The 18,280-nt window shown below is 52.6% G+C and overlaps 1 protein-coding gene across 3 annotated transcripts in view; it reads left to right on the top strand.

Annotated features, from left to right (window-relative positions):
• ADARB1 (adenosine deaminase RNA specific B1) overlaps positions 1–18,280 on the top strand; it is a 104,975-nt gene that overhangs the window by 29,945 nt on the left and 56,750 nt on the right. Inside the window, exons 1-2 of one of the 3 annotated variants that reach the window (XM_037065221.1) lie at positions 867–1,100; positions 13,000–13,152. The gene's annotated coding sequence lies outside the window, so the exon portion shown is untranslated. Of the gene's footprint in view, positions 1–866; positions 1,101–12,999; positions 13,153–13,178; positions 13,237–18,280 lie in introns of those variants that run through there. The other 2 variants (XM_037065220.1, XM_037065222.1) reach the window with 2 other exon arrangements.

The raw sequence follows: 18,280 nt of genomic DNA, 5'->3' as shown, positions 1-18,280 counted from the left end.
GCCAGGTCCCCAGTAGGGGACACGTGAGAGGCAACCACACGTTGATGTTTCTCTCCCCCTCTTTCTCCTTCCCTACCTCTCTAAAACTAAATAAATAGAATGTTTTAAAAAATACCTTTTTAAAAAAAGAATTAAAGAAACATTTAAAGTGGTGCCATTAGCCATGCATGTCTGTTTACAATGAAACAAAATAGAAATCCATTTGCACAGCTGCATGGCTGCAGTGGTGGCTGTGGTAAGGGACCTCACAGGGCCAGGAAGAAGTTGGGGGTGACACCGATGGGAGGCGAGAACACAGGTCGGGCAGGGCGGTGCAGTCCCCTGGCTCCCCTCCTGCCTTTCCCACGTGTAGCATCGATTCCCCCACTGCTCTCTTTCTGTTGTGAAACTGTGTGTGTCAGTGTGAAAAATTCAGACAAAAGACACAAGAAAAAGAAAACAGTAGTCATCTCAGCTGTCCAGTAACCTCTGTGGCGGTCTTGGGGTTGCAACCTCAGGCATGCACAGGCATGCAGCTGGCACGCAGGCTGCCATTTGGTGCAGCTGTGTACCTGCCAGCCCGTCCACTCTCCAGCCATAGGGAATGGGCATTGCTGGCCTCCTGCTCTGGTTTATCGCTGCGTGAACTGGGGCAAAAAGCCTGAGCAGCTTCCCGAGACAGCACAGGGCTCACCAGGGCCAGCCAGGCACGTGGGCTCTAGAGGTCACGTGTGAGTCACTGGTCTGTGCTGCTCCCACTGTGCACGTGTGTGTGCTTGCAGGTGTGGGTGTGGGCACGTGTGCACACACGTGAGGACTGCACTCCTGCTCGCCACTGGGCTGGGCTCCCTCCTGGCATGGACACGCTGGTGCAGAGTCCGGGGGCGAACACCGTGTTTTTGGCCCAGCAGGGCGCCTTTTGGCTGTTGCCAGATTTGCTTGCCAGACCAGTGTTGGGGTGACGCTCAGCATGCCTTTGGCGACAAGCGGCAGAAAAGCCAACTCAAACCTGCTCATGCAAAAACAGCTCATTTCCTCGTGAAGTTATCCCTGCACTTCCACAGTAGAAGTGAAGAAAGAACTCGTGTGTGAAGTTGTCTGTCAATCTGTAGTTCCCAGAGGTACTGTGAGCAGTTTTTCTCTGTTTTTCTGTCTCTATAGATAATATTTAGTGGAGCGCTGAGAGCAGCTGTAGACGGTTATAATTAGCTGCTTGGAAGTCAAATGTGAGCACATATTTCTGTCCTGCAACCCTTTTTCTGAGGAGTCCAGGCCTCTTATTTTTAACTTTCTGCTCTATTAGTGCAGGGAGAAGCTCAAATTAGTTGGCTTTGTGTTTATTTTTACTTGACCTTTTCTATTTCAGATTTTGAAAGGAAAATGTGAGATTTTTTTGCATAATTTTCTTCCTTGACAAGAAGTCACTTTTAATAACAGACTCTCTACAAGGTGGGATTAACCTCGGGGCAGCGTGGCTGACATTTTCGGTTCATGAAACAAACTTTAAAATGTTAATCTGTTTATTCTATAAAATGCCCACTAATTCCCTTTTCAGCCATTCTAGAAAACAGTACCCATCTGTCCCAAGGATGGCCGTGTTTTCCAGACGGCTCGGCTGGTTTCCCAAGCAGGGACCTGGGGCAGGGGGCTTGTGCAGAGCGTTTGTCGGTGAGCCGGGTGAGGCGAGAGTGGGCAGGACTTGTTCACTGTTTGATTTTTTTTCTCCTTCAGTAACTGAACGAAGTACTCGTCACTGACAGGAGTCTATTTTAATTTGTGGGAGATTTAACTGCCCGCCTGTAGCAGCTTGAGGACTGATTCAGGTATTTGTAAGCACCTGCCCATCCCTGTGGTTGGAGGTGCTGGCGTTCACTGCGCCTTCGATGCTTCTAGTTACAGTTGCTATCGGGGTTCATTTACTCCGAGTAGGTAATTAATTTTTTGCCATTACTTTCAAAGGTAACAAATAAGCATGTTCAATCGCATCTTGCGGACAGCGTTACGACAGCAGATTGCTCTCCGGCCTCATTCTCCAGAGCAAGCCGTGCACCTCCCAGGCTTTATTCTTCTGGAAGCTCCTGTGCTGAGACCTCTGTCCCCATCCTGGTTCTCGTGACGCTCTTTCCCGAGCAGCCTCTGGAGGTGACGGTGCTGCATCTCCAGGCCCCTCCTGCTCTGGCTCTTGCCCCTTCCCGCTCAGCAGCAGGGACTTGTGGGCTTCCGTGTTTAACCTCATTGGGGAGCAGTGCACACTGAGAAGTGTGCAGAGCTCAAGTGTGCAGCTCAGTGGGCTGGCACAAAGCCGGCTTCTGCGGGACCTCTGCCCAGGCTGGAAACAGCACCTCTGTCCCTGGGCCCCCACACGGGCGGGGGGCTAGAGCCCATGGGTTTGTCCTCTGAGCTCCTATCTGTGGTGCGCCAGGGGCGGTGGGCCTGCCTGCCTGCTCCGTAGGTTTGAACTGTATACACGTGTGTTGTAAGAATGCATTTTTCTGTGTTTTCTTTAGTTCAACATGGTGTCTGTGAGCCCCCCTGGAGGGTCAGAGTTTATGTTACCGCTGGGTAGTATTCCACTGCTTGATCGCACTGTGCATTTATTCAGTCTGCTGATGGATATTTGGGCATCTGGGCAATGTGAGTAAAACCACCATGGCCGTTCTGATACACAACCTTGGATGAAAAAGTGCGGGCCTTCAGGCCGCAGGCATGTGTACCTCCACACCAGTGGGCAGTGCCAGGCCGGGGCCCCCGGGTGCTGTGGGCGCCCCTCCAGATGGGCTCTGATTGGCGTCCTAAGCTTTGCCATTCTGTGGGTGCTCTGCAGTGTTTCTCTGCAGTTCCAGTTTTCATTTCCCCGACTGCTGATGATCAAGCGCTTCCTGTTACGTTAGGGACCACTTGGACTTCCTATTTGGAAGTGCCTTTTAAAGTGCCCAGCTTAGAGCCTGGGCCCCAGGGAAGAAATGGGTATGGGGCGGTGCTGTCTGCAGCACCTCAGGCCACACGTGCGTCTTTTGTTTTCTTAAAAAACCGCTTTTCCCCTTGTAAGTTAAAGAAATTGTCTCATTTCTGAATTCTATCACAGGTGACTTCTCTGGGGTTACCTCTTTCATTTTGTTTTTAAAAAGGGATAAATACTTCATAACCTTAATGGACGTGTGTGGCAAGTTCCCTGGAGACACGTGGACGCTTTGGGCAGCCTCTTCCCCACCCGCTGAGTCTCCCACAGTCTCTTCTCTGCTTGCTCCCGGGCATCTGGGCGGGGATGGGGTGCCAGCTCTTCTCTGCCATTAGTGCCTGGGAAGAGCTGCTCTGTGAGAGACGGTTCTGTTCTCAGGGCAGCCAGACAGAAATAAGGGGCTGGGCTGTGGGTGGCCCACATTCCTCTGGGGTGACCTGCCTGGTGTGAGGTAGGGAGATGAGGAGCCAGCCGCCTTGGCAGACCCTCTCTCGTCCAGTTTGGGGACACAGGCTGTGTTAAAGTAGGTGACCCTGTAATTTACTGCTTGAAGGGGACACTTTTGAGAGCAGAAAGGTCTGTCATTACTAGTTGCTGTCAGACAACAAGGAAAACTGGATGTCCTAGGCAGACTGGGTCATGACCCTGGTGTTATGATCCCGAAGTCTGAGACCATCTGGGGAGAGTGAAGGAGGAACTATGAGTGGTAAGGGGCAGAATGTGTCCCTTGGGCCACAGGGCAGAGGGCTCTCTTGTGCGTCCCCTGTGGCACTGCTGGACGGGGCTCCCTGGGGCGTGGGGAGATGGCTGGAGGGGGAGCAGAATGTCTAAGTATTTCACGCCTCGTCTTTTGACTCTGTTTAGTTTTATTCATCTTTGAAAAAACAGAATCTACTTGCCTTCCCTGGGGCTCTTTGGGGGAGTAAAATGCGATGATAAAACTGAAAAATATTTTGTAGAGTGTTACTCACTGTGCCCTCAGCCCTTCCCTTGCTGCTCTGTAGCGGGTGCCGAGCGGAGGAAGTGCCTTCAGAACGTTGCCTCTTACGACTGTTCTGATTCTGCCTGGAAGCGGCCCAGGGCAGGCGGGGTTCTGAGCAGCGCAGCTGAGCAGCGCAGCATGCCGACTTAGGGGGCCCCGCCGCAGGAGCCGCCGAGCAAGAGGTCCTTAATGTTAGACGCTGTTCGAGTGAGCTCCTGGCCATCGGCACAGCTACAGCCCCGTTAGCCCTTCCTGGACATGTGCAAAGAATGTTTAGTGAACCGCTTTATACATTTTTCAAGGACTTCGAGTTGGAAGTCACAGCAGGCTTTTATTCTTGTAAGCAACCCACTGTTATGGTTAGTCAGTCACATACAGACACCACATAAAGGAAGATAAATAGTTAGTTAAGAGTACTCTAAACACTGCCAGAGCAGCAGAGATTTTTAAATGTTGAGGAGAGCCAGGGTCTAACGGGTGGTGGCATCCAGCGCTCTTTCAGTGAGTGTGGGATTGGGGGGCTCCAGACCCCAGAGGTGCTTCGTGGGCGCGTTCTTTTTAGGCAGTGGCTTGGGCCTGAGGGCACTTGGAGGTTTTCTTGCTCCCTGCCCTTAAAAGGCTGACGGCCTTTGAGGTCAAACACACGGGTGATGCAAGAATAACAGGAGGAAGGCAGCGCACTCATCGGGTGTGTCAGGAGGACAAGAATATCACCTCTCTCATTGCTGGACCCGTGACAGATAAATTGATTGACGATTGATCAGTTGATCGTTGTTGACACTTCTCCGTGGAGGTCACAGGTGACCCCAGGATTCATCTCTGGATGACGCTCATTTTATTCAGAGGTGGGAGGACGCGGCCACCTCTCCTCACCGGGCAGAGGGCGGTCTGGACTGGGCAGTGGGTGGAGAGCCCACAGGCTGCGTTTGCGAGGTCCCCCTGGAGGAGATGGAGCACGTGGGGAAAACAAGGGTGACAGTAGGACGGTGGGACTTCAGTAGGACAGTGCTGGAACAAACGTCAAGCTGTCCAGGCCCTGGCTGGTGTGGCTCAGTGCGTTGGGCCTCTTCCCGAAAACCGAAAAGTCACTGGTTGCCAGTCAGGACACAGGCCTGGGTTGCGGGCCAGGTCCCCAGCTGGGGGTGTGCAGGAGGCAACCGATCGATGTTTTCTCTCACACATTGATGTTTTTCTCCCTTTTTCTCCCTCCTTTCCCCTTTCTCTAAAAACAAATAAAATCTTTTAAAAAAGAAGAAGACGATGACTATTCAGGCCTTGACTGGCGTGGCTTAGGGAAAGGTCATCGGTTCAATTCCTGGTCAGAGCACATGCCTAGGTTGTGGGTTTGATCCCCAGCTGGGGCATGGACAGAGACAACCGATCGATATTTCGCTCCCTTTCTCCCTCCTTTCCCCTCTCTAGAAATAAAGAAATAAAAAACTGACGGGCTATTCAGCATCACTTAATTTTTGTTGGTTAAGCGCATACCTGGGCTCTCCAGTCAGCGCAGTGACTTGGTCGTATTGGCGTGGGGGTCAGTCTTCTCCCCTGGTTGCCCCGGGTGCATCCCGTTGCCACCGGCGCAGCCAGCATTTGCTGAGCTCTTGCTCTGTGCTGGGGGCTGCGCAGACTCCTTCGCCTGGATTGTTCTATTCAGTCCTCGGTGCAGCCCCGTGTGGGTGGCTCTGTTACTAACCCAGGTTTCCAGGAGGAGGCCTTGGGCACAATGGTCAACTCAGGGGCTTTGTCCCTAACCTGGGGAGATGGTCACACTGTTCTGCTTAGAGGCTGGTGCGCTGGCTCTCCAGGGAGTGGGCCTGTGAGCTTCTGTGGGGAACAACACAGCAGGGTGCTCGTTTGTGGGGGGCGATTCTCCCACTTCTAAAGCCCTCTACCAGCTCACAGGCTAGTTTTGTAAAGGTCCACGAAGGGGTTAATGTGACCCATCATCTGGGGACAAACAGTATTTGGGACTCGGTTCCATTTCTTCATCCCAGAAACACAAAAACCCCTGCTTTGGGGTTGACCTCATCTGTTGGTGAGCAGGAGACGAGGTGCATGGTCTTGGGGTGCCCGCTGTCATGGATTGAAGCCCTGTGCACACGTTGTCCTTGTCGGGCCTTTGGTAGCCAGGGCTGTTCACAGCTTTGCCGTAGCTCAGCGTCAGCCAGCCAGTGCCTGACCAGCAAGAGCCAGAGACCACCGACAGTCCAGCCCCACTGCTGGTGTGCCGTTTACCTTGCAGTCAGGTCACGGCTGAGGTCCTAGTGTCCTGTGAGGATGCTTTCATTGTGATCCCCCCACCTGCTCCTGCACCCTGGGTTTTCAACATTTACTATGTAAGTTTCGTGGTTGAGACATTTTTTAAAAATTTTGATCCGTGAAGCCCAAGAATTCTTGCAGAAGTCATGTGCTTTTTCTGCTTTTGTCTGTAACGCAGGTAAGGAATTACTCGCCTGCTCTGAAAGGCTGCTGTGTGGTCTGCAGTGCTGTTATGTAACACAGTGCCGCGGCCCGGCCCTCCCCGCAGTCTGGGGCCAGGGCCTCGCCCAGTTAAATACTGGGGATGCCGACTTGTCCTTCAGGGGACTTTATTCTTTTATGCAAAGCCCAAAGCTTAAGTGATACGTATTTGGTCATTAAGTGATTTCACCGTTATCACCCTTTGCATAAGGAATGTGCATTTTTGCTGGTGGAGACCAAACCCTTTGCGTGAGGTGGGCACTGGGCAGGAAAGGTGAATGCTTTGAGGGCTGCTGGTTGAGGTGTCCTCTCCTGCATCAGTCAGTGTCCCCAGGACAAGGCTCCTCTCGGGCATCAGCACAGGAGCAGCTGCTGACTGAGCTGGGTTTTTACCTTATAAAGGGGATCAGCCTGGGAATCAGCCTCGTCTAAGGGGCGGAGAGGGGGGGCACCTGGCAGGCCTGTGTCTGGGCAGAGGCTCTCTCCCCAGCATCTGTGCTCTGCCTCAACTCAAAAGCACGTCTTCCATTTCTGAGTTTTTTAAAAACTCAGAAATTTTCCATTTTGTTCAGGAACAAAATGGGCTCGGCAGGGACTGTGTGCGCGGCGCAGGTGCACAGCTGGGAAGGGGGAGGCCCTGGGCGCTCCGTCGCCTCACAGCGAGCGCCGGGGACGTGTTGTGTGCATCCTTCGAGTCTTTTTTCTGTGTGTGAGGGGGCGCCCCATGGAAACGGGCTTATCTATAAAAAGCTGTGTATTTATTCCTGCATGTTTAACTTTAGTCACCTTCAAAGTGCCCTGCATCTGACACAGTGCACCTATCGAGGGGTTTTTCCACTGCACAGAACAGTTTTTGAACTTGTTGACTTTGATGCCTTTAGTGTTCCTGCCCTCAGCAAACTGTTTCCCTTTCAGGGCTTTTTTAATCTGGGGAAACAAAGAAAGTCACTGGGGCGAGATCTGGTGAGTAGGGACGGTGGGGCACAGGGATCTTGCCATTTTTGGTCAAAAACTGTGGAACTGGTGTGGGCGGGTGCACTCGTAAATCACCTGTCGAGACATGGGCAAATGTGTTGAAAGAGTCTTTTAAAAAATTCACTGAGGCTGAACGCAGCCTCTCACAACAGTGCCCGCTGGTGCACTGATGCAGATGGGTTCCTAGAAAACACACCTAGTGGGGAAGCCTGTCCTTCAAGGGGCCCGCCCTCCAGAAGATAATTTTGGTTTGGGGGGGGACCTCCCCTCATGTACAACCCCACCCAATAGACTGCAGCTCCTGTCCACGCTTCCACAGACCCCTCCAGGTCCTGGGACAGATGTGGTACAAAGGAACCCAGGACGATGGCACCTGGAGGAGCAGTCTGTCTTTTGACTTCTACTGTTTGGTAGCACTTCAGCACAGGCTTCATGGGCGGTGTTTCCTGTCCATGTCCCGAGGACACCTCAAGGAGCAGGCAGCATGTCATAGCTCCTGGGTTTCTCCCTCCAGGGCCCTCCATCTTTATTCCAGCGCTTGCAGCCCCTCTCCGCTTCCAGGGCACCGTCTCTGGGCACGCTGGCTCGTTCTTGGGATACCTGCGCTCACTTTCCAGGCCAGCTTCGGGGCCATGGAAGTGCTGTGTGGGGGGGATGCACAGGCAAACCACGGACGGGCGCACACGAATCGGTGCATGTTCTGTAAATGGGATGTCGGTGACACAGACAGGATTCTGGTGCGCCCGTGCGGTGTCTGGTACGCAGCCGGGCCTCCTGCATCGTGCACGGGTCTGACCTGTCATCACTCTGCGACAAACCCTTTTCATCACGTGTGTACATCAGCGCAGATGGCGCCTCCCTCATCGCGGGACTGGCTGTTGCATTTTACCGTTTTCCTTTCATAGCGGAAGAAAGTTTTGTTAAAAATTCTGACTTCAGCCCAGGCTGGGTGGCTCAGTTGACTGCAGCATCATCGTGCACTCCAAAAGTTTGCTGGTTTAATCACGGTACATACCTAGGTTGCGGGTTCGATCCCCTGTGGGGTGTGTATGGGAGGCAACTGATCGATGTTTCTCTCCTTCTCTCTCTAAAATCAATAAATGTACTCTCAGGTGAAGATTAAAAAAGCTGATTTTATGTGACATAACCACCTCACTAGTTAGAATGCGTGCATCTTAGTCTGCGCGGTGAGCACACTGCAGTCCCCCAAAGTCCCACTGCCGAGGGCGCCCCTGGGCCCCACCATTTCAAGTAGCTGCTGGAGAGAATTGGCGGTCTGCTTGGTGGGCAGCAAACTCCAGCCGTCAGGGAGTGCAAGTCAGTGATAGCACATCCGGGTGCCCCGTAAACTTAGAAAGAGCTCGGGTAGTGTTTTTACTCTTCCCTCGATAGTGCGTTGCAAGTTAGTTAAGTCACACGTTCCCTGAGCCAGCTCAGTGCTGGTAAATGAAATGTCAGTTCCCCACAGAAAGTGGGCGGGGGTGGGGCGGTTCTGTATATCTATTTGGCAGTAAGTGTGGAGATGATTTATGATACTGTTTATGATACTATTAAGTTTACGTATTGAAAAACTGTGGTTCACAAAGAGATGAAATTTTCATCACTGTGCCCACAAACAGCCCATATTAAACTAGTGTCAATGATGAAACAAAACTAACATAATTATACAAGTAAGAACGGTGGTGGCTGAAATCCACGATCAACAAAAGCAGTTGTTGGTGAGGCACTATCCTTTTAGCAGCTGCGGGTCCGTGGCCTCGCCGTGCAAGCGAGCGCGGGGCCGACTCCGCTGCCGAGTGTGGAAGCCACACTTCTTGGGACGGAATTAGACCTGTCAACTCCAGTAACACCCCAGGTCTGGTTTGTGAATTCTGAATTTTCGTGCCCCTTGATAATTCACTTGATAGGCTACCATTGAGTAGCTGTAGTTGTATTGGAAAAAGAAAGGCTGTGAACTCTTGTTGGTTAAGCGCCAGGGAAAGGAAGGGCTGAGTTCGGGGTTAGCTCACAGCCCCTGGGGGGCTGGCTTTGGGCTTCTCTGCTAAACCGGTGGAGGCCAGAGACTTTTCTGAGCATCTGAGTGAAGCTATTACATTTTCACCAGACGGGTGCCCTGGGCGCATCAGCACCATATCGTGTGTAATTTTACTGTTTTCGTGGACTCCACGACCCCTCAGTGAACACCTGCCCCGGTTACGGCTGGAGCGCAGCTGTTTCTGTCCCCATGGCCCTCACCAGGTGGCCTTCCCTCTGTGGAAACAAACTCCCAGGGGCTGCAGCGGCCAGGGGTGCCCTCTTGCCTTACCCTTTGGCTCTACTTACGGTAACTCCCTGATGGCCGTGCTAGAACCTTCGAAGGGCACCGTACCCGGTCGCCCCCACGCTCTGGTGCACCTTCTAAGCTGGATTGCCTTCTCCCCCGCAAGGAAGGAAGGTGTAGTCACTTTATGCACTTGGTCTCTATTTCCATGAGTGGCAAAAACATTTCAATTCATCAGCTCCTTTATGTTCCCCATTTACAGTTACTTCTCAGAGGTGGAATGAACTTCTTTAAAAACTGTGTCGGGTTCGTTGTACAAATGGAGATTTAGGGAAAATACCAACTTGGATTATCGAGGAGTCTAAGTTAGAGCACTCTTGAACGGGAAAAGCCGCTCTCGGTAGAGCACAGTGATTATTCCCAAACACTCAGCCAACTGTGCAGTCTTGGGTGTACATGTTTAACCTGGCTGTGAAGGCCTGTCTTTTATACAGCATTAGATTTAAGTTTTTGTGTCTCTGCTCATAAGAGACGCTGACCACTAATTTGTAATCCCTGAACATCGTTGGCCGGCCTCCTCTCTAGGCGGTCCGGCCTCGTGCTAGGGGTGTCCCCTCCCTCCCCCCAAACGGTCTGTGAGGTCTGCACGCCCACACGCCACTTGCTCTCATCTTCATTCTCTTCTGTTCTGACTCTCCAGGGTCACTTTCCTTCTGTGTCTTTTAGGACTTCCCCTAGTGAGGGTCTGCTGCTAGCAAAGTTTCTCGGCTGGAATCATCCTACTTGTCATTGCAAAGAGGCTTTTGTGGGGTCTAGAATTCTAGGTTGGCAGCTTTTTCTCTCTGCCCAGTTGGGGTCTCACCGTCCCCTGCCAACGCCTCACAGTCCTGCCTTCCATTAACCAGGGCAGGTGCTGCCATTGTCGAAGCTGAAGCAGCAATGACAACAGCTCATGTGCTTTGGAGGTCTTTATAGTCAGGACAGTTGAAAATCGCCCTCTTCCGCAGTTCCCTGTTTCTGACTTTCTCACGTTGGCCGTCACATCCCATCACCCCCAGCACGGAGCTGGGGTCCTTGGAGTTGCCCAGGCTTGGTTTCATTTCTCCACTCGGACTGTTAGCCACCAAGTCCAGCCCTTCACACCCCCCGAGATACGCCTGATGTTGCCAGTCCCTGCCATCCCTGTGCCCTCCCGCTCTGCCACCCAAACTTCTTCCCAGCCTCTGGTCCCAACCCCCTGGCCGTCAGAGCTGTCTTCCTGAAAACAGACTAGGTTTTCTCTCTTAGGCAGAGTTTGTTCCTGTCACCTTCTGCTGAGAGGCCTTCCATCCTCCCTCTCACCCAGCATCTCAGCCAAGGGGCACCTGCCTACCCCCCTGTGCCCCAAGGCTCGGTGACTCTGGCCCCACTTGCATCCCCTCGCTGCTGCCCGCCGGCTTCCATCCTTCCGCGGTGGGTACCTATTCTTCGTACTAATTAAGCACTTGAAGTAGAAGCCACTGTGAGAAATTAGGAAGTAGGCTTCTTTGTCTTAGCTACCTTCCACTCATTGATTATTTACCTGTTGTTCACTTGTCTTGAGCATATCAAGTCTCTGTATCTTGGAATAATCGGTGTCTCTAAGCATCAGAGAATCTGCCCCGTTGAAATCTTTGTTTAACTGCACACCCATGTAATGGATTCATGCAGCGGCAAGGTAGGAAATGAGAGCACTTATTTTTTGGCAGAGTGAAGCCTTAATTCCAATCTAATTAAATTATAATGATAAATATCACTTAAAAGGAAACACAGTTGCTTCACTTAATATGATTATTACTGGCACAGCCAATCAGTCCACCCGGTGCTGAGTGATACATCTATTTTAACACAACTAGTTCTATGCTTGCTATTAGTGCTAGGCGTGTGCAGTCTTACATGGCCCCTGTTTTAACCAGCATGGCCCTGGCATTTGAAACTCCTTGTGTCAGGAGATCGTCAACTGGGAACCTATTGTAGAAGCCTCTCCAGTTTGACTAAGTTGGGGTCACACTATTTTCAGGGGGAGATGTCCTGAACTGGGGAGCATTCAGCAGAAGAAGGCTCTGGAAAGGTGCGGGGCTGGGTCGCCCACCTGAGTGTGTCAGGAGCTGGGGGCCACAGAGCTGCCCAGCTCTTGGGGCTTTCTGCTTGTCCCACCCTACCTCTGCGTCCCCCTTTTCAGGTTCTAAGGGGGCTGTTTTTAGGGCCAGTTTCACCTGGCAGATCCGGGCAAGTCGAGAGGGCGGCAGGACCACAGCGCTCAGTCGCTGACTGACCAGCCTCCGGCCCCTGTGTCGCTTCCTCCACAGTTTCTCTCTGACTCTCGTTTGCAAGGTTACAGCCTCCACTGCTCTGACTTTTCTCACACTCTTGTCACCCTCTGTTCCTGTGGAGTGTGAGTGCTCCTCTTGTCTACCACAGGTGGCCGGCAGGTGGCCGGCAGGTGGCCCTTGTCAGTTGTCATGGGGTTAACTGTGTGGCAACTCCTCAGTCCCATCACCACTGGGATGGCCCTAGCAGAGCCCTGGCACACGGCGTGGGTGAGTCCAAGCAGTCAGAGCTGGGAGATGTGGAAGGGCCTTGAAACGGGTCGGTTCCACCCATGAGGGCTGGGATTGTGTCAGGGGCTCTGGCCCGGGGGAACGTCCTGGTGACTGGACTGTGCACAGCAGGTGCTCCTGCCCTCTCAGATGCACCTCAGCTGCACTCCAGCTTCAGTCCCCAGTGACCACTCACTGGCTCCTGCAACCCACGTTAGTGCCCAGAGGACTTCCCTTCATCAGGACGTCAGTTAGTTTATTGAAGAGAAAAGAGTCGTAACACTTACACAGGTTTTGGAAGTATATGAGCCTGTGGAAACGTTCTCCTTAGTGACTCGCTGGTTGAAACCGTCCTTACGCAGATAGGGAATGACCTGCAGACGTAGTGTCCCGGCCCTGTGCTGGGGTGTGCGTGGCCCTGGGCTCTTCGGCCTGGGCAGCAGAGGTCGGGAGAGGCCTGGGCCTGTGCGGTTCTGTCTGCACTCACGCGCACACTCACATTGCAGAAGTGAAGCTCGCACAGGCCTGGCCTGGGGGCACATTCCTTGGCCTGTGCTTGGTGCCTGTTGGCTCTCGTGTGTTGGGAGCAGAAATGCATTGTGGGTGTTCCCGCTGCATCTGCCTGTCCTGGCAGGTGGGATAAAGATGTGATCAATTATTGTGGATCAGCCTTAAAAAACATAGGAATACATTAAAAATTATTTAAACTTGTATTTAGAGAGATTTTTAATTCTTTATTATCCGAGTTCACCTCTGAAAGGGTGAAAAGCATCTAATACTGAGTTAAATTAATCTGAATAATGTAAATCTTTTTATTACACAGAGTGAAGTCTCTCAGGTTGGGCGTGGAGACCTGGAGAAGCAGCTGAAGAAACACACTGGCCACGCATATGTTCTGATGACCTCAGTCCTGCACTCGTCCACGGAGGCCTGGCCCTCAGACCCCAGTGGACCCAGGAGCTGAGCTGATTCCAGGGTAGGCGAGAACCTGCAAGCACTGCTAACGTTTGCCTGGTGAACAGTGAATTCTGTCCAATGTAAACCCGTCGTGCCCTCTAAAGTGAGTTTTGTTGAATCACCCCCGGCAGAGGTTACTGTCGCCGTGGATTCTGTTGCGATGGCTCACAAGTGCCCCCCCTCCCCCGCCCACCACCGCCGCCGCCCTGCAGGCCTGAGCACTGCTGCCCTCCTGGGGCTCTGCAGCTGGTGCTGCCTCTGGCCTCAGGGTGGAGGGAGTTGGTGCCTCCTTCCAGCCTTTTACCGTAAGTCATTTCCTTAGAGGTGATTAGGAAACTTCTTTAAGTACTTACCTTTGCTGACTATTCCGTGATTCAGCATCTGCTTTTGAGAGAAGCTGAGGCAAATGTGGGGGGTGAAGATAAGCCCCCATCTGACCTCTGGCAGGGTTGAGTTTGTGCCTGGAAAGGCCCCGCTGGTTTCTGAGCCTGTAAATGCCAGGAATGTGGGGGAACTGGTTCCCAGGGAGACCTGTGAAAGAAGTCTGCTCCATCCTCTGCTAATGCTCTTTCTCTGGTACCCTGGCAGTGAGATTGTGAGGGGCACCTGTGAGGTTACTTTGTCCCGGCCTTGTGCCCTGGGGTGGAGTTCATTTTCAGCCACAGATCTTCTTGTACCTTGATCGGTCATATGAAATGAGCTCCTCTGTAACTCTCTTTATCGAAGGCTGGGATCCTGGGGCTGGCGTGGGCCTGAAGGGGACAGTGCTGCTGAGTGAAGTGTGGTTGTGACCACCTCCATGTAGCAGGCCTCAGACACGAACCAATGAGTTATGTGGAGGAGCAGGTACTTTTATGCAGGGTAAACGTGCTTTGGAGAAATGAAGTGTTCATATACTTCTGCACGAATGAGTTGTCCTTATAGCCATAGAAAAAGTCCTTAGGCCAAAGCCGTGTCTGAAGCACATGCTGAGAAAGCACAGGCGAGGGCTACAGTGACGACGTGATGAGTCATGTCTGCTCCTGACTCCACGCTACCTGCAGGGCTGTGGGGAGGGTGGCAGGTGGAGGGCTCTTTGTAGGGAGGCCAGCACCAGGGTCCTGGTGGTTCTGCTCTGGCCTCCTTTCATCTGCCTCATGTGGGTGCCAACGTAGGGACCACAGAGCAGGGTTCGAAGTCTCCTGGTGTGTTCAGTGTACGTGGGGGGCACCTGTTTTTCAAGGGGGGGGCCCTAAACACTCTTGTCTAGCTTGGGGCCTCCACCCAAGCTGAGACAGGGGGCATGTCCCAGGTGGGCTGCAGACACACCGATGCAGGGAAGGTGACGTGGGAAGGTACAGGTAGATGGAGGTGCGTCTGCTGGAGTGGGTTCAGAGCTTTGGCGTTTGTCCCGCTAGGAACTGCAGTCCAGGGGGCCTGTCTCGACCTACAGGAAAGGCCGATGCAGCACCCTGGACCTACCCTTCACTTTGTCCGACACGCGTGCCGAGCGCCTGTGGCAAGCACTGACCAGGCCTCAGGACCGGGGTTAGAACAGCTGGTGGGCAGAGAACAGTCGCAACTGTCACCATGGGATGGTGTTGCCCAGGAGAGAGACCAGGGGAAGGAGGGGTGGGGATTCTCTGAGGAAGAGGCATTGGAGCGAGGACCCAGGAGGGGTCACCACTGTGATGAGATGTGGGGCCTGGCCTGTCTCCTCTTCTCCGGCCCTAAGGGCATTGGGGACACACAGCCACCTGCTGGTGGTCACAGGCCTGGGAAGCTAGTTGACATGGAACAGCAGGGGGCACAGCAACTCAATTGCCTTTAAAGTGTTCGGTGCAAACCATCCATGTGTTGTTCTTAGGAGTCTGTTGGTAATTTTCTTCTAGCTGTTTTGTGTCTGGTCACCACTGAAAATAAGGTGATGGGTGCAGAAACCTCAGGCGGATGGGTGAAAAACAAGGAGAGTGGTTTGTGGGTGCAGGGAAGTCTGGCATCCTCCGTCCGCCCTTGCTGCCTCTCAGTTTCTCCGCAGGCTTCCTCTGCAGAAGGGGTTTGTGGAAACACAGGAGTGCCCTCTCACAGACGGTTCCTGTGCCCCTGGTGTGCAATAGAGAGTTCTGGAAGATGGCCCGACCACCCCGTCAGCCCAGCCCAGCCCAGCCATGCCCAGCAGACATGTACCACCACTGGCTGCAGCACACCTGCCCAGCTGCACAGCCACATGACCTGCAGGTGTGGGCGTGAGCATTCGATGTGGCCCCTCCGTCACATCCTCACCTTGTGGTGGGAGATCCACACTCTTGAAGCCGCTAGAGGAAGGGGTAGAGGTCTCTTCTTCCACCGGCACTTCCCAGGCAGACATAGTCTTTGGCCTCAACATGGACAGTCTGGTGGGCTCAGGGATGTGGTGTCTGCTCACGCTGTGTCAGCAGTGGGGAGACAGGTGGCTTGTTCTGGAGGCAGGGTGGTGAACTTCGTGGGGTGAGGTGGAACCCAGTCTTGAAAGATGAGCCTGTATCATCCAGGTGGTCTCATGGGGAGGTGAGCACGGGATAGTAGCGGCTGCGGAACAGGGTCAGGAGGTGCCTTCAGTAGCCTGGTGGGCCAGGGAGGGGCTGTGGCTGTGGGAGGGGGCGTGGAGGGGAGAGGCCTTGGGTGGGTGTGGGGGGGTGAGGGGAGAGACCAGACCTATGTTTTATTTTCATTTTTATTAAAGTGACACCTTCAAAGTCAGACAAATCCCATAATTTAGAAGGGCCTTTGGTAAATAGCAATGGTCCCGAGCCCTTACCTCCCTTAGAGGCCTTGCTGGTTGGTTTTAAAGGGTCGTGGCTCTTTGTGTTTCTGGATTGGTCCGTGTTGGGACCGGCTATAGGGATCAGAGGCACGGCATGGGGCAGAGAAGAGGCTGCCCCTCACAGTGCTGTCTGCTTAGCAGACGGGGCTGGAGTGGCGTTCCGGCAGTGAGTGCCCCGCACTCCTTCTGTCCTGGTGTTCCACCTGTGACGTGTGAACTCATGCACAGTCGGGACGTGTGCTGGAGAGAGTATCACAAAGCCACATGCGTGCTGTTCTTCAGAAGGTTCCCAGGAGCTGTCATGGGACACTTCTGTTTTCATCCCAGTGGATCTACCTTTAGATGTGTGACCGTGACTGCTTGTAAGGTGACCAGAAATGCGGGTGTGCTGCCTCTCCGAAGAAGGGAGGAGTGGATGTAGGTTCACAGACAGCAGTCCCTTTCATGCTTCTCGTTTCCAGATAACATACTTTTTGATTTGTAAGTTTTAGACATTATCTGTTGACTTTCAGTTCAGATAGAGGAGGATTTAGCTCATTTATACTTCTCCTTTTCTCCCATCTGCTCCTGTGTCAGTTAGGAGTCCTTTTAGCTGAAAGCAATGGAAAACATGCCCTACAGTCACATTTTAAACAATCGGGGATTTGTTTATTTGTTTCACTGTAGGTAATGCAAAAGTAGATTTTTACTAGTGTTAAATCAGAGCACAACCACGTTAGGAGTCTGGGCCAGTGTCTCTGCAATTCTCGTAACTATTCCCTCATGGTTGCAGTGTTGCTGCCACAGCTCCAGTCATCACATCTACATTCAAGGCAGGAACAACTGGGAAGGAAGAGACAGTGCAGCCCATGTTTGTCCTTTTTATTGGAGCATTCAGGAAGCCTCCATTATATATTCACTTACATCTCACTGGCCAGAACTGTGTTGGTCATCCAGCTGTAGTCACAAAAGAGGCGGGTCACTGGGTCAGCCAGCCAGGACAGGCAGCCTCATTCCTCTGCTGGTTATCTCAGGACTGTGCATGCTTACCTGTCCTCATCCCCTGGACCTCAGACATCTCCCGGCTCCCTACCCTGTTGGTCATGTGGGAGCACTTGCCCCACCGTGCTCGTCACCTCTTCTCCCCCTGCACTGTTCCGTTTCCCTCAGGTTTGTTTTTCTGCTTCTTTTCATGTTATCAAAGTAGAACACTTCATTTTATTTTGTACCCAGAGTTCAATCAGTTTCAGACCCACAAACGGCATCTGTGTTACTGCCGTGATCCGTAACAGTTTGTCATCACAGAACCAGGTGGGACGCATGCGATCATAGTTCCTCCTCTGTGTCCCACACCAGGACACCTCTTCGGGCAGAGGAGCCCATCAGCACGACTTTCCTTTTAGCGCCCTCGCTTGCCAAGAGTCACTCACATGTGATTTCCGTTGTCATGGGATCATGCCTTCTGGTTCAGTTTTGTCTTCTCCTGTGTCCTCACGTTGCCTGGGTGGTGGAGCAGAGAGGGAGAATGGCTGCAGGCCTGGCCCTCCCCATGAGCACCATGTCCCAGGCCAGCTGACCAGTCTCCTCATTGGTGCAGTGACAGCAGCCACGGTGACAACGAGCATGAATCTGCTTTACCTGTGACCATGAATATTCGTGCTAGGCCTCTGCTTTCTCACTTGAGAGAAGACCACCTGCTCTTTACTTTCTCCCCAGTCTTTTGTAGCTTTTTCCTTCTGCTTTTGGAATATACATTCCTTCATTTTCCTTCAGATCTGTGTTGGTCTAGTTCATTTCAGATTGAGGCTATGGTTTGCTCATGGTTTTGTTCTGGGATTTTTGTTTTTCAAGCTGGATTTTTGATGGTATTATTTACACACAATAAATTATAAAACTCGCCCTTTTTAAGTGTACGGATTCATGTATTCTGGCAGATGTTTGCCGGTAGCACACGTCTGTTTCATCCCAGAATTGCCCTCTTGCCCACGCATGTGCCCTCTTGTCCCACGTCCAGAGTGGCCTGCCTGATGTTGATTTGCCTGGACGTTGTGTGGGCTGGACAGAACACCCAGGCCCCGAGATGGGGACAGGCCCAAGCTCACAGCAGGCTCAGCGGGGAGAGCCTGTCTTTGGGGCACTCGAGAGGACAACTTCAGACAGTAGGTGGCGCTGTGGGACCGAGTTAAGAGGATGAGGAGGTCGCTCTAAGGAAACACCCGCACTCTGTGTTTCTGAGCAACCCAGATACCAGGTTCCTTCAGAAAGCGCTTGCTCACTGGCTGTATTCGCACCGTTTTGAAGGGCCCATCTGACACTGGCAGCTGGTTTAGTTCAGTGACTGAGCTCATTTGTGAATGAAATTTTATCAGATAATTTTTAAATTTAA

This window comes from Sturnira hondurensis, unplaced genomic scaffold, assembly GCF_014824575.4.
Source record: "Sturnira hondurensis isolate 20B ecotype Veracruz unplaced genomic scaffold, ASM1482457v3 Scaffold0015596, whole genome shotgun sequence".
Classification (NCBI taxonomy): domain Eukaryota; kingdom Metazoa; phylum Chordata; class Mammalia; order Chiroptera; family Phyllostomidae; genus Sturnira; species Sturnira hondurensis.
This window is presented reverse-complemented; position numbering and strand designations above follow the sequence as displayed.